The sequence below is a fragment of the Dromaius novaehollandiae genome, chromosome 6, assembly GCF_036370855.1.
Source record: "Dromaius novaehollandiae isolate bDroNov1 chromosome 6, bDroNov1.hap1, whole genome shotgun sequence".
Taxonomy (NCBI): domain Eukaryota; kingdom Metazoa; phylum Chordata; class Aves; order Casuariiformes; family Dromaiidae; genus Dromaius; species Dromaius novaehollandiae.
The window spans coordinates 11733895-11750187 of record NC_088103.1 but is presented as its reverse complement, the minus strand read 5'-3'; the positions used below and the strand labels follow the sequence as shown (position 1 = coordinate 11750187).

At 37.1% G+C, this 16293-nt stretch overlaps 1 long non-coding RNA gene across 1 annotated transcript in view; it reads left to right on the top strand.

The window, feature by feature from the left end:
• LOC112997110 (uncharacterized) overlaps window positions 1-16019 on the top strand; it is a 79716-nt gene extending 63697 nt beyond the window's left edge. The window contains exons 4-5 of the long non-coding RNA XR_010389835.1: window positions 14962-15239; window positions 15908-16019. This is a non-coding gene — a long non-coding RNA (uncharacterized LOC112997110). The remainder of the gene's footprint in view (window positions 1-14961; window positions 15240-15907) is intronic.
• The last annotated feature ends 274 nt before the right edge of the window (window positions 16020-16293 follow it).

The following is a 16293-nucleotide window of genomic DNA, read 5'->3' as shown; positions in this document are numbered from 1 at the left end:
GAAACATAGTAGATCTTAATAATTTAAGAATGTCAAAGTATTCATAGCCAAATGTCTTAAAAGCAGAGAATATATCCCTGGTATGAGGCTTACAATTTCTGCAGCCTGTTCTCTCCCCTAGAGGGCTTTATGGTTGTGTTTTGCTTTCTTTTTATTCTTGTTATTTAGTCTTTAGGAAGGACATAGGCAAAGGATTTTATTGCTATTTCTTTTTCAACAAACAGGATTAGATATTAGGTGAGAATACTTAGAGCCAATTTCCTGGGTGTTTAGACAGCTAATTAGGAAATTAGCATCTGTATGAAGGGAAAAGAAGGGCCGTCTGCTTTGATTGTATCTGTAGTGTTCCTCAGTCTGTACATTCTCCACATTCCTATAGCGTTTGCTATCAAAAGCACAACAAAATTCTTCAGTAAAGAACAAGTTTTAAAGCATTCGTGACTTCTCTATAAGTGCTGATGAGTTCTCTAAATCATCTGTTAAAATAAATTGGTTCCTTTACTAAATAATATGTACATTTCTCTATTAAAATAATAATTTGTTTTTCCGTTCCTCCTCAGAACCCTGTATTTTTACAATAATTTATTTAGTAGAAGTTAATCAGTTTGTTAAAGTAGAATTGTGTGAGATCTCACTGAAATTTAGTTTGTAAACTCTAAGTCAGATTCATGTATCTAATTTCTGCCTCAGTTAAGCAGACTCTTTGGAATTGCATTAGATGTTACAAAAGGAGCACTACTGGATAATTCACATTCCCTAGGGAAATGAAGATTGTGTGTCAGATCTGGTCAGAAATCTCGATTAAACTGACTTTATCAGAAATTCTGATTCATTAAACCTTAAACATTCTGTAAGAATACAGCCATTACAGATGAAAGGTTCCTCTGCTCTGAAGGAGAAAGACTGACTCAGAAGATGTGGTTTTGGTACTTGCCTGCAAAACTATTGTTCAAATCATGGTGCAGTTAATATTCAGCTTACAGACTGGAACAGCTCCAACAGGAAAAATTGAGAGAAGCCCATCTCAAACTAATTCATAGGCTGGTTGTGAAAGGGCATTTATTAAGATTGTGGCAGAGCCAAATTCATATCCCTGTTCTGCCAATAAATTACATGGCTATGGAATTGCTATGTGTTACTTCTTAGCACTTAGCATTTTTTTCTGTATTCTCAAGAGCCAAATTTAAGGATTACATTAAAAAAAAAGCATGGATCAAATGATGTAATTTGCACAGTGAATAACCAGAAGAGAAAGACAAACTCAGCAAGAGAAAGCACCAGAAATGCATCAGCTGAGAGACAGAGGAAAGTCTCTTCCTATGCTCTCTCACGCACTGTCTCTGTAATCTTACCTTTTCAATGCTTAAGGCCAGGAGCAGTTGTGCGTGCTGTAAAATATTCCTGCTGCACTGCAGTGCAGCATGTGCTTAATTGTTCCAGAAAATCTGTTTGTGCGACCAGTCTAGGTTACATGTGTCAGAGAACGTAGAGATATGTAGGCGATTATATTTAAGACAATACATACTTATTTTAGACAGATCAGTCTTTGGTCAGTGCTTTGGAATGGCCAAGAGTGAGCATGAGGGACTGAGAACACTTATGCCAACAGTGAATGGCCATTGACATGCAGTACAACTAAGGCCAGGGTTTGATGATGCAAACAGATGCTCATTTAGCCACAGTACCTTGATGACTTCACCAGATTTGGTTTATCCTTATCTTCTTAATTATGTTGTGCATTGTAAGTATGGTAGCCACTCCTGCTCTCAGCCAGATGACAACCTTTATCACTATTCAAAACGCTGATAAAGCTGTTTTAAGGACCTGCAAACAGTTGAAAGCGCCCCCCCACCCCCCCCTCAAACTTCTGTATCTTAACCCTTTCATTTAATTTAACCACTGTTTTATTCAGCATTTGGAAAAAATAGCTGTGCTACTGCTTTCTGTGATTCAATTGCATACAAGTAGAGGGAGATGGAAAATACAGGTATCACGCAAACGAGGGAAAGAGTACTGTGGAAGTATGCTTGTATGGCATTTTAAGCCTGAATCATAATCTAGGTTTGAGCCATAACTCCTTTCCTGTTCGCACTATTAAAGTTTAGCCTAAGCTACAGTGATCCCTAACCCACATCTTTAGATGCTTTGAGGCCCTCAGGCTGGAGGTGAGTCGAGCTCTTCTGAGCTCCCTCCTTCAATTGCTAAGGCGTGATGCCCCTAACCAACTGTTGTTTAATAACTGTTGTTGCTAGAGGCAGGCAACAGGTGATGTGGTGAAGAGAGGTGCCCATAGCTGGCAACAGTCAGCGAATACTACAGCTTACTTCCCAAAGAGGAGAGGGGATCTCCTCAGCCCAGCTGAGGAACAATGATCTCTGAACTGAGGGCAGTGGACACAATGACAAGGGGTAGAAGAGCTTGCTAAATGAAAGTCAAGCACTCAAACACTATAATAAGGATATAGCTTTTATAGGTGTGCACTGAGTTGCTTGAGATACGTGGCATCCATAGGGAGAAGATCAGCTTTAACCATCTGTGGCCTATAGCCAAAGGGCAAATGTCACTCTTCTAAATATGAAGTGATTCCATGGCACTTTAACAGAGAGTTCAGTGATCAGTGAAAGTTTTATGCAGTCATGGGTGAGTACCACAGATGAACTTCAAATCTTGAGGGGGGATTGCCCACTGCAGGAAAAATTATTTTCATAATTTTTTTAAAAATTAGAGCACCCATTAGCACTGTATTCTTTTAATTCCTGTCATTGAGACATTTGGTTATTCAAAGTTTGCTATAAACAAGAGTAAAAAATATTTGCACTGGCTTTGACTGTTACTGCTTTTGAATCACAGGTAATATTTGAAATTATCAGAGCATGAAATAAGATCACATGAGCATGCTTGTCTTTGCCTGCTATCTTGTTATATTTTTTCAATTAAAGTTTATTAGGCAAGTGTTAATTTAAATACTAATTGTTAATGATTACTAAAATATTAACCATTTACTTATTGTAAGCAGTACTGTCGTTCTGTTGGATTGTCTGATTTAGAAAGCCAAGATTGATCATGAGTGTTTGAGTGCACAGCTGTAGGTGCTTGCCGATAGTTCCTTCTTTCTTGCCCAGTCATATTTGCTCTTTTCTCCTACCACAGACATCTGCTTCCTTGCCATAAGCATATGCTCCAAGCAATTTATCTCTGTATAGCCATACATCCTAACAAAGCAGAAGTCCCTGGAGAGCAAAAAAGACTTTCATTTTCTGGCCAAGACTGACAGTTATTGTTCTCTGTTTCCATATTCCCTAGGAAGCTGCTCACTGAAATCTCCCCCCATATGTAGGGACTAGAATAGAGCTAGTCTACTAGCATCCCTGTTGCATCATCATTTATTGAACATATGAACTGCAATAATGGACCATGCCAGTGGATTCTAACAGAGATCAGTAACAGAATATGAAAAGAATGTGCCTGCTTCCATTAACATAAATTTGCAATAGAACAATCAGAATTCTAGAGTCTCCTACTTTTTTTAAGCTTTTAACTCTTGTAGTATTTTGCATTATACTGCAATTCATTTCCAGAGTGGTTGCCTAGAAAAAAATGACTTATCGCATGGAGAATCCATGATGATCTTTCATCTCTCTCTCTCTATTTGGAGCAGACGCACCTCAGTGAACCTGTTAGTTCACTGTACACTTCTCAGTTCCTTTTGGTCTTACTATTACGGGTTACTATCTAGAACTCAGAATTTTGCACAAACAAAATTTTGCAGACACACCTTCAGAGAAATAATTAGAGTGAATGAGATGAGATGATTTCAGGAAAGGAGAAGTACTGAAGAGAAAAAGGAGGAAAGGAGCTTGGGTCTAGAGGAAGGGGAAGCATGGGTTATGGAATGTCTAACTGTCAGTTCTATCGAAGCTAAGGGAGGAGAGAATTTTGGTCTAAATCCATCCAAACAGGGTGTTAGGATAATACTTGTAAGGCAGAGTGTTGGCGTTAACCATGTTTCAGATTGCCTGCTGGTACTTCTTGGTTTTTACCTATGCTGAGGGAGCACAAATTCTAAGACACCTTTCAGAAAGACATATTAAGCGTTATGGGCTCTTCTGATTCACCCTCACATAACTGTGTAGGACTAAAATCAGTCTAGTGTAACGTGATACAATTACTACTGAAAGCTTATGCCACAGAGATGTAATTGATGCTGCAGACTTTCACTGATTTCTAAAGAAAAACTCAACCTAAATATTGTTTTCTGTTTTCCATAAGTTGTTGGAATAAGCATTTCTTTGTAGGGCACTTGCACTTCAAGTTCTATCACAGTTTAAGAGAAAATCTGAAGCGTTGACTCAGTTAATAGTATTCTGGGTTTATCTACTGTAATCTTGTATGAAATTTGCTGTGTCAGTGACTGGATAAAAGCTGTCATCAAAGCAAGATAAATCAGTTCTACCTTTGTATTAAAAATACTTAAAATTAAATATTAAATGTTAAAACATTAAAAAAATATAGTTATAATAAATATTAAAAAATTTACTATCTATAGTAAGATCATGGCACAAGTTAAATGGAAGCTAAATCAGACATTCTGTAAGAACTTTAAATCTGCTTTGAAATTTCATTCTACTTTAAATACCTGTGAACTCATAAATGCCTTAGCCCAATCAGCATATGCTCTGAAGGATTAATTTCTGGTATGCTTGTTAATAGTTATTCAGATGATCTTGTTGGTTCTGGTAAATACTCTTCATTTTGCATTCCTTCCTGAAAAGAAAACTGAAAATTACAAGCATTCAAATAACATGCGCTATTAAAGATTTGCTTTCCAAGTCTAATCAAGCCACTGCTTCCCCATGTTCATAACTATGGCAGGAGTCTTTAATAGTGAAAAGGCAGTGGCCAGAACTGGAAACCCTGAGTGAGTTGTAAAGTTTTTATTTAGACTTACAAATCGAATTACAAGAATTTCAGATTTGCTGATTCACTCCCAATACCACTTATGCTAATAGGAGTCTCAGTTTCCTAGAAACTGTAACATCTGGTTAACTTCGTGTGTTTTAAGTTTTGACTTTTTTGGCCTCTGTGAGGAGGCCACTATATATTAAAAAAATACATCTGTCACAGCTCATAGGAAGAGGAAAGATGAACTGGATTGGAACTCAGTAGATCAGGGTTCAGGCACATCTTACAGGACTCCAGAAAAGACGTTGAATTTTGCTGTGTCTAATTGCTTGAAGCCATTCCTCTACTGTAGAGAGAGCTTGTACAAAAGTGCAACTGGTGCTTCAGGCCTTAAAAAGCTCCTTACCATTTATTATCTAGGTGGTCTTTTATGCCAGTTCATCCAGCATCTATCCACTGCACCACTCATTGCACTTGATAAACAGATTACAGGCACCAATAATAGTTTGTTCACAGTAGCCACATTATGAGCAAACTGCTTTCTAGGCCCATAAGCACAGCTGCTTGCCCTGAGGCATTTACTGTCTCAGCACATGGCCAGTGTTTCTTTGATGGTGAGTGTTTTTCACATATTAAGAAATGCATTATAAACGGGATGATAAGAAGAGAAAATTAAGAAGGATTAGGAAGTGCAACAGGTAACTTTTATTTAGCATCTGAGGGCCCACAAAAACTGCAGGTATTCTACATCTTCGTGAAACCTCACAGACTTTCATAATTTGCCCTTTTTTTCTTTTTCGATGTAATTGGACAGTTATTAATAGAGTCATGCTTTGGTTTTCTGTCTCACACTGGTTCCACTTATAAAGTGATTTACTCTCTAAAACCTCTGAATTTTGACTAGAGTAAAAAAAAAAAAAAAGTACAAATTAAATAAAAAGGAAATAATTTTGTCCAAAGGCAGCCATTGATAAATGACAAAGCAGCTCAATCTAATTGTTGACTTAATCTAACAACTTGTATACAAAGTTTTGTATACATAACTACAGCACTCAAACATGTGAACAAAATAATACTAACTGAAAACTTACAGGTTGCTTTTTGTAAATGTAACTTAGATTAATTAAAGACTCAAGTCAGTTACTACCTGGAGGGAAGCAGATGCAATTTTTAGCATGATACATGTGACTGTAACTGAGATACGACTGAGAAAGAGGAAGTTCTGCCTGAGTAGCAGGAAAGTCTGCCCAGTAGTGACAAGTTTATAATTTCAGAACCGTCTCCCACAAAAAATGGTTGAATCTCTGTTATAAATCAAAAAGTATGTTGAAAGAAATGGTTCTGCAGTGGAAGGCACTGAATTGGATAATGAATATGTATTAATGAGCTATGGCTCTTACAGTTGCATCAGTGACTAGTCATACTTTATACATTAAGAGCTCATACCTTAGCTTGTACAAATGTGGAAGAGCACACTTGAAGTCTGTGGAGTTTACTTGAGGCCCTGACCTGTGTATATGACAAATAAATAGTGTGTGTGGTATTTGAGTAGCCATTTTCCCCAAGTCTGTCCAGTCTTCACTAGTTTTGATTCTAAACTGTCTTTTATAATTCTGCAGTGCTCATGGCGATTCAGTTCTTGGCCAGTTGCATCAGCTTAGTTTTTCAGTTCTACTTTGGTCCAAGACAAGATGAGAAATCTCCAGACCCACCTGCTCAGTGCCTTTGCACAGCCACCAGTGTCAACAATGAAATCCCAAGAACTGGGGAAAGCCATGCCAGTAGAAGTCTGTTGGGCAGCTGCTCCTACCAGGGCTGTGCCCTTAACTTAGAAATGACTTCTCATGATCTGTACAGGGCAAATCGTCTTCCCGATATTCTCCAAAGTTGCATTTCCCTTGTTTGTTCATGTAATTTTTTTTCAGACGGCCTTGATGCTTACTCCGCAACAAGCTCTTGATTATGAAATAGAAGTAACTTCCTGCCTAACAATGGGAGCAGCATAAGTAGAGAGTTGGAATATAACACCAATGTATTTTAGACTGAATTCCAGCAGAGTTACCTGGGAGATTCTGACTGCTTTACAATGGTAATGTAAGAATTAAATGGAAAATTGTGGTGCATCAGCAGAGATAGAGCAGCTACATATATTAAAAAAGTCACTAGGTACCAGGTAAACATTGCTCTAATCGATCTTGGCACACATTTTTCAGTGTATCTTACATGCAGAAATGTTCTCCTTGATTAGTAGATTGTTTTGACAGATGGTAAAATGCATTCAAAGTAGCCTGTCTGACAGGTAGCATCCACAGAGTTCTCTTGATTGGAACTGAGTCAGCACAAACAGGCTGAGTCCTCAGCTGACCAAGGTGGTTCCCAAATTTTTCTTATAATTATTTTTTTTCTAAATTTCATATACACACACATATATATATAAAAACATATATAATTTTTTTCCTGGCAGATGATGCAGCAAGTGAATTGTCTAAACTCAATCTGAGTTCCCCCATCTACTTCAGGCTTTGCTAGAGAACTCTTATCTCCCACACCTCACTTCTCTCCAGAGCTGCTCTTCCATATGCTGTTTCTATTCTTGAATGGCATTAATGAGTCCTGTATCACACAACTTTTCCATTCAGGTATTTTAACAGCTGCTAACAAGTCATTCAAAGCAACCTTGTCTCTGTTGGATATTGATGAAGAAAAGTATAATTTTTTTTTATATGCGAGATAAATCTCTGAGTAATCATTTGTCTGAATGATAGCATAGGAAGCACCTGTCAGATGATAGTCATTTGCATATGGTTACATGGGAAGGTGAGGCTTTGTTGTTAAGCTGTTGCCTAGGGAATACACCTCCCTGAATGTAGGAATGCCTAGGGAATACGTCCTCTCTGAATGTAGAATCCTGCTTGGAAACACATGCCATAATACTTCTGTTGCTACAGTATTACACAAACAAGTTGCAGCATGGAGTTAAGGTAAAGTCATGAACTTCCGATGATGTGAATCAGAAACAGAAACTATAGTAGGCTTCACTAAGTGAAGGACACAGTTGAGTTTTAATGGATATGTTTTGATAGCCAGTGATGTAACTGGTCAGTAGAAAGCAGGGAATTTGCTAGCAGGCTTACACCAATGGCAGAGGGTTTTTTGTATATATTGATGACTTCTGGTCTTCCGTTTCACTATTAAAAAATGTATGTTCTTTCAGAGAAGAGTGAGATTGAAAACAACCAGAAAATGATGTTTAATTTTAGTAAGAAAGAATTGAATTCTTGGTTGTGTTTAAATGTTTCAGGAACAGAAATCTCAATGAGAGTAAATGAAAATTTTAAGTAATTCTAGGTGCCTGTGTAATGTCTGCTTCCCGTAAAGCTTAACCTTTTTGCACGTTAGTATATTTATTTTTTATGCAGGGATGTTTTCCTTGGTAGTAGATGATTTTTAAATAGTATGTAGTAATAATAGTAATTATGATGCTAAAAATTAGCTGAGGCAATACGGAGACTAACTGGTTACTGTCTATAGAGTGCTAAATATAAAAATGCATGAAGATGCCAACTATTCTTGGTGAAAAAGTTGTCAAAATATCTAAATTACCTGTAAAGGCAAAAGCAGATAGTTTTGTATGTGGAACATCTACTTAGCTGTACAAAAGGTGTCTTCTTCAGAAGTTTGTTCTAAAGTGAGATTAAAAAGAGGAATTTTGAGAGGCATCATTTAATACATCAGTCTCTGTGTGTGTACTAAACTTCAGGATATAGTTACCCAGCTTAGGATTCGATAGCTTGCATGTTTCAGGTATTTGTTTCAAGGAATACACAACAGAAGTCTTGACGGATTATAATATGATTCATTTAGTGGGTTATGGATGTTAGTAGGGTAAGCAAGCAGAGCTGAGTGCACTCAGCTTGTGTGGGTGTCTTGAACACTCAAGTAATGCTAACATTCAAATTAAGCACTGAGCTCATATTATACTAAAATGATACTATGAAGTGTTTAATATTTACTATTTTAGGGGAGGAGAGGACTTCCTAATCAGGAAATGAACGGTGAAATTTAGAGACAAGGTGAATTTTAAAGGGTCTAACAAGAGCCGAGAATAACAAGAAATTGAAGAACATCATCTGAGGAAGACAAGAGTTAACCTGGTGCTGCACTCTTTTTCAGTGCACATTTTTGAAAAAAGTATGTTTTTCTCCTTACCCCAAGCCTTTCTACTTAGGTCTGTGTTACTTTTTGCTGGAGCTGAAAATGGATGAGGAATGTATTTAAATTAAATTGAAAAAAACCCACACATTAGTTCTGCATTATGTTTGCACATTGCAGTAAGTTAAGTAGGGAAATGTGAAAGTTAAGGTTGAATGATTACTCTCGTTCATGTGCATTATAGTTGAGCAGGTAATCATGTGACCACCTCCTGTTCATGAAATGTAATAATTTCTTCAACCTGTGAGCATTACCCAAAACTTCTCCTCATGCAAGTAATCCTTGCACTCATAACTAGTCTTATCAGAGATGATGGGAATAAAGATGTGAATAAGGATTGTCAGATTTGGTCATCAAGCAAGAATATTTAATGTTCTGAGATAGAGAGAAGGCGGTGTGACAGATTTTCTGAATGTTTGTGGGCATTTGGACACACTATGTTTTAGAGAACACATCAAGCTGTTCAGAAAAGAGCCTATGATGACTACGAGTCTTTTCTAATATGAATTACTGTGTCATCATTTGTCAAAGGATTTTTATCGTCTTTTCAGGATTGCTAAATTAACTTTTGTTTGCTGTTTCTTTTCAGGCTAATTTAGGGTCTGCTAATTTACCTGTTTCCATTCAGTTGCCTGTTAGTTTTTATTTGCCTTTTCTTTTCTTTTTTTTTCTTTTTTCTTTTTTTTTTTTTTTACCCTTTTTCCTCTGACTCAGCAACTTCAATGAAAGCCTTATCATTCACTGTAGGATTATATTCTGCAGATCACTGGCCTGAGAATGACATACATTAGGTTCTCTGTCACCATCAGGAAGTTCCTGTAGAAGCCTTCCTAAAACACCTTCCTTTTTTTTTTTTTTTTTTTTTTTTTAAACGAGAATTAGAGAGAGTCTATCAGTTACAATCTTAAGACTTACAATATTGGTAAGTTCAATCATAAGGATCAAACCAAGAATCTGGCTAGCCCAGTGTGCTGTCTCTGACAGATCTGCAAGCTGGTGGATGCATACAGAAGAGTGAAAGAATAGGGCAAATGTAATGGTGTTTCCCCAAGATGCTGTCTTCAGCCTTTGGCATTCTGTGGTTTACATACTTCTTCAGTTGCTTTTTGGACTGTGTAAACTTTTAGTATTTGCAGTGCCCTGTCTCTTGATGAATCTCTTAACAAAAGAAGGCACGTTAACTGGGTGGAAAACTCATCTGTCAGTACTCCCATATCTTGCTTTAAGGCTGAACTGAACATTCACACTGGAAGCAGATAGGGAGCATCAGCTCAGTACATTTTGCTTTCCTTTGTTCATGAAATCTGGAACAGACAGAACAAGGCTTATGTCCTCTGTTGTGTCTTGTCTTCTGCTGGCCACAACTTTTAGTTGAGGAAAGGGTGGAAATAGCCCCCTTTGGTGAAAGAATTTGAAAGAAGCTAAAATGGATAACTGGATGATCTCCTGGAAGGAAGTGATAACAGTTAATTCAGGAGACAGTATCTAGAGTGTAGCAGGGGTTAAATACAGCATGTCCATGAAGAACTCTTGATACAGGTATGCTAATATACACACGCACGCACACACCTACACATATATGTATGTATGTATATATATACACCTGAATTAGAACCAAACTTTGTCAGTTTACATTCCAAAACTGAAAGGTCTATTTTCTAACTGCAGTTGGATGAAGACAAATCTTCTTATCCTGATAGATGAGATGTCATGAAAACAGTGTTACCAGATTATCAATTTTCAATGTTAGAAATGCTACAAAATTACTTGATCTTACAGTATAATCTAACTTGAATGAGAACAGCCCTGGGGATTTCAGTCTATGAGAACTGATTTGTCTCCAAACTCTACATTCAAAATGTATGGTAAACATTAAATCGGAACCCTGTGCAAACATCAACTTTCGGGTTCCACATCTCTGATTTTAACCTAGTTTGGGAAGTTCATTTTTAGCTTGAATATATGTACATAATTTATCTTTAAGCGATTGGCTCCAGATGGAAAAATTCTAGTGTATTTAGGGCTTATGTATATATGTATGTTCATTTCTTTCCAGTAAAATGCTTAAGGGAGGAACTTTTCTTTGATACAAAAGGCAGTGAGGTGTTCAAATTGCATTTAAAATACAAGGAATCCTGTGTGTCCTGCTCAGATTTTCACATCTTTGAAAATCTAACTACTAGACAAAGTAGTCTAGTAGTCTAGATAAGAACTTCACAGGACAAAGCAAAAGCTTCCAGAAGGAGGAGATCTAAATGTGTGCTTTTCAGGGTTTCCTAGCATTTAAAAACAGGTGCTCAGTTTAGGAAGAATCGGTTATTAAAGAAAAACACTAATTATGATTCATTGTCATGAACTGGCGCAAACTGTTGTACGTAAGTATATAGACAGCAATGAGGTAAAAGGGAAGACGTTAAGGAATTGTGAATGTTTCACAGTTCTAGCCCTTGTGTTTGGTGTGTTTGGGAATTGGTTGGGGAGACTCCTTAACATTCTTGAACACCAGGAGTCAATCCATCAGGCAATTTGCAGGAGGAACAAAGAGCAGCTTCTTAACCTTTGTTCTGTCTGTGTTGTAATTCACCAGAGAACAGGTTACAGTTCTAAGAGAATATTGCTATACTTTACCTAGTTACCACAGTGAATTGAGATGTTTTGAGTCCAACTGCTTTGTAAAACGCAGACTGAACTTTAATAGATCCTTCTTCTGAAACCGAGAGCTAGCTGTTGAGCACATACTTTATATGCTACAGTTTCTTAGAAGAGGAAAATACAGTTTAGTAAAGAGATATAAGATAATAAAAAGCTATGAAGCTGAAATTCAGTGCAGGCAATCTGTAATAGCTTCATTTTACTATAACTTTTGCTTCTCTTGCATGTAGTAAATTTTTAGCATCACAAAGAGTAGCAAGTTTAGACTAGCAGTTTATTCCCAAGACTAGCAGTTTATTCCCTTCTTTCCTGAGTTCTGATAATTCTCCTCTTCTCTGCATGAAGACATGACCTTTCTTTCCCCAAGCAGCCTACAGGATAGTACCGACAGAAAACTAGCTCATCTTTGTAGATTTTCTAGCTTTAAAACTTCTTTTAAAAATCAGCTGCTTGAAGACAATGTTTGGAGAGAGTTGGAAAATAAGAAATTAAAGAAATGCCTTTTCCAGTATGTTGAGTGAAACTCCAGAAGCTCTGTTAAAGTTCTGAAGTTTCATAAATTGCAAAACTCTCTTCCTCCTCTCCTGTCTCTAACACAGAGCCCTTTTGCGCACCAATCACTTTCATCCCTCTGTTGGCATTCTTTTAGATCTGAAACACGTAGGGATAGGGAGTCTGGATTTTCAGTGACTTGAATTTGGCAGGAACAACTTTGTTGCTTCACCAGCTTTTATCATCTAAATGTATAAAATCAGCTGGCCCAGATAGCAGAATTCATAAAGAATTGACAAAAGAAATTTCAGAATTGTTGGCACTCATCTTCTGAGGGCTCATTGAGAACATCGGGAGGTAGACAAGAATGGAAGAGGGCGCATGTCCAACAGACCAATTTGATGTTTTCCTGCATAGATGCAGAACTAGAGTTACAGCTGTGTACAGATTGTAATGCAAAGTGTTAAATAAAACTCTCCGTTTTCAAAATGGAAGAAAAAATCTCATTAGTTATTGAATAGCTGAAAATAAAAATATAATTGAGCAAGTGCCAAATAGCATCTGCATTCCTCAGTATTTAGGTATGTACTGAGTGTGATATAAGTCACTCAATGAAGTCTGCTTTTGTGCATCTCTACGATCCGTATTTTTTCATATGACAAATTTTATTAAAATGGGAAATCTAATAGATACAGATTTAATGACCTGTATTACCTTCATGAGGTAACTAAAGCCATGGCCAATAGTTAAAAATTTCTGCAAAAGGACTGTCATGAGAAAATAAAGCAAATAAAGGAAAGAATAATGATTACACTAATCATATTTGCTGACAAAATTAATCTAGGAGGGCTTGCTAACATTTGAGAAGTTGGATATAAAAGGCTGTAGGAAGTAGAGCAGTTGAGAGAAAAAAAAGAAAGACGTTAGCAGAGTAAAGTGTAATCCAGATGAATACAAGGAGGTTCTCATTCAGTGTAAAAACCAACAATGAAAAACATAAAATGTGGGAATGCTGACTAAGAAACAATATTAGATCAGCAGGTCTTGGGAGTGCTAAATTTAACATAAGCATGCAGCATGGTGAAACTACAGAAAATGCAAATTTGGGGATTTAATAGAAAGTGGTCTTTGTGTTTCTCTTTTCTTTGGTCTGAAAAGGAATGATAGTTGTCACTGAGAACATTCTCTGGCTAAAGCAGTATCGCCACAATTGTTATGGAAGCTGTTGTGCTAGATCACTGTGTCAAACCGAACCAGTGCCATTAGATAACCTCAGTGGTGCTTGCTCTTCATCTCATCAGAACTGACTGTTTCAAAAAGGGTTGCATTTGTAATTGCTACTCTGAATTTTTAGCCAAAATACGACCTACATTTGAGGTGTTAGAGAAATTGTCTTCTATATCCTTTGTTTCAATGTTTTTCCTGCTTGCAAACATTTGGTTTACACTGCTCTGCCTCTGTGGCAAAATAATGAAACTTGGTATGTTGAGTTTGGTCTCTGTATAACCTATTTATAGCTGCATCTCTTAATTTCCTGTTCAACCTCCTCTTCTTTAAGATCATCCAAGAACAATTATTTTGGTGAACAACAGGTAGTCCTGTTTTTCCCTCTGTTGCTACCATCTTCATCTGACCTTTTCTGCATAGTCTGAGCTGCTGAGGACTAAATACGATTTTGCCTCTAAATATATGCTACAAGGAATAGAGAGGAGAATTTTTTTAAGACAAAAGCTATAGTTCTCTGCCTAGATTCATCAATTATCAACTTTTCAGTTGTCACTAAGTTACAGTAAGACCAGCTATATAAATTGGAATCCAAAAAAGAGAGAGTTGAGAGGTCTGGCTTTTCTGTGTCTGTAATGGTGGTTTCTACTTCAACAACTTTCATCTGGTTCATGCCTTCTAAACAGCCTTTTGCAGAGATCTTTCACTGGCTTCTTTGCTTAATTTCCTTTTTAGCATTCTGTTGAATTATTTCCTCTGTTTGCATCCAGATCTTACCTTATATGGCTTTTGACAGATGCTTCTGTTTTTAACTTGCTGCGAGTTATGGCTATTAGTTTCATGTTGTACACTTGCTCTGGTATTCCATATTGTGGATTGCGCTTTCATATTACTCCCTTTTGATCTAATACTGCAAAGACATACATAATGTTAGCTTCAGTGTTATTACCTGAATGTGTAAAACTTCATACATATAAACAACTGCTGCATTTGAAGTAGTGGTTGTTCTTCCTGTAAGCTTGTCTGAATGATGGCAGGTCTTCTCATGCTTTGATGCCCAGACCGAATACCACATATTTCATTGAACAGACTTCTCCCAACTCTAATACACTTGACATGTGACTTTTATGATAGAGTGATAGTTATTGTTGTTGTTGTTAAAACAAAATTATTCTTTTACTGTCAGTGCCTTTCCAATTATTTTAAAAATGACTTGACAGCTGTATGCAGTGCCGTACACAATTTATTTTCATGTTGTCTAGGCTGTAGAAAGGTAAGATTTGCTTAGTTACCTGAAAAAGAATTTGTAAATTTTCAGTTCTTCTGAAGTAATAAAAAATAGATGGGATGCATTTTTCTCTTCAAATCCCTCAAACTTATATAAGCCGCTGGGATAGCAGCTAATGTTAGATGTAACAGCAACCATTGCTGAGAGCAATGCACAGATAAATCAGAAGTAACTGTCTGTACTGATGATAGGTGTTGAAGATGGAAATTAAGGAAGCTTTTTCGGACTGCTGGACCGGGAGACAGGAGGATCAAGGAGTCTTGGTGACAATGGGTAGTTCTTGAACAGCTGACAAAGGCTGAAGCACTCCTGCCAGAAAACACGTCTGATGAAATACATTTTCCAGGAAATGTGCAAGTAACTTTCCTGCTGTAGTGCATCTAGGCCTGGAAACTTGAGCTGAGCAGAGGAAAATGGACGAGAGATGTTGACAGCTTTGCCAAAGGGACAAGACAGGATTTCCAGTCACGTAAGTTTAATTTCTTCTTCCTGGTAATAAAGCTAAAAGGAGCCTGTCTCTTTGAGCTTTGCAAATCATGTAGATGAGCCATGTTATGAGAACAATTCATTCTGTTGTATAGTCATGCTTGCTAGGTGGAAATGTAGCTGCAGACAGGTTGTGACGGACAAGGAGACCCTTTCCTTATGGCCTTGGTCTCATGAGTTATGGGTAGAATTGCCTCTTCCATTAAACTGTAATTCAGATAGCTGTAACATGGAATCACCAGAAAATAATCAAAGATCAAGAAAGAGATGAGAGCTGCAGGTTTGAAAGCAAAAAGCATCACATTTGTAAGGAGGGAATATCTTAATTAATGTGAAACAAGGCTGTTTTGATCTTCTGACTTAATGATGACTTAAAAGTCTGTAAGTGCACGGTGCTAGTGCAAGACAAAAGACAAAGTAACTTGAGCATGAAATAAATTGTTAGGTGCATTCAGTGGTGGACTGCCCAGTGACTTTAGGGGAAATCAAATCCATGCTTCCTGAATGAAACCCTGTGAATAGACATTACAGTGCAGCTAACAGAGTATTACAAAACCCCATATTTATGTTTTTGTTTTGGCACTGATCTGGTGTGATACTGGAGAAATTTACTTCAATTTTTTTTTTTTTTTTTTACCTTTTCATGTTCAGATTTTAAGCTGCATGGGCAGGGCTGTCTCCTACTCTGTGTATCTACTGGACCTGTGAAATGGAACTTTGATTCCATGTAAGGCCACAAGGTATCATTTTAATACCAAGTCAAATTGTTGCTGAATGCAGATACACTGTATAGAAATCAGTAGTGTGGTGCCATCCTGTTGAAAATTGTGATTGCCTCTTTTGCTCTGAGCTATTGAAGAGCAGAAGCATATGTCATTTCCAGGCATATTTTACAAATATTCCTGAAGTAACTTGATTTCATTATTTATAGTTTTCCTGTTCAGTTTACTGTTCTTTCAATGTGTGTGTTCCTATACTTGCATATCTTGGCAAAAAATCAATTTGTCTAGAAAAAGCGATATGAGAAGATCATCTTG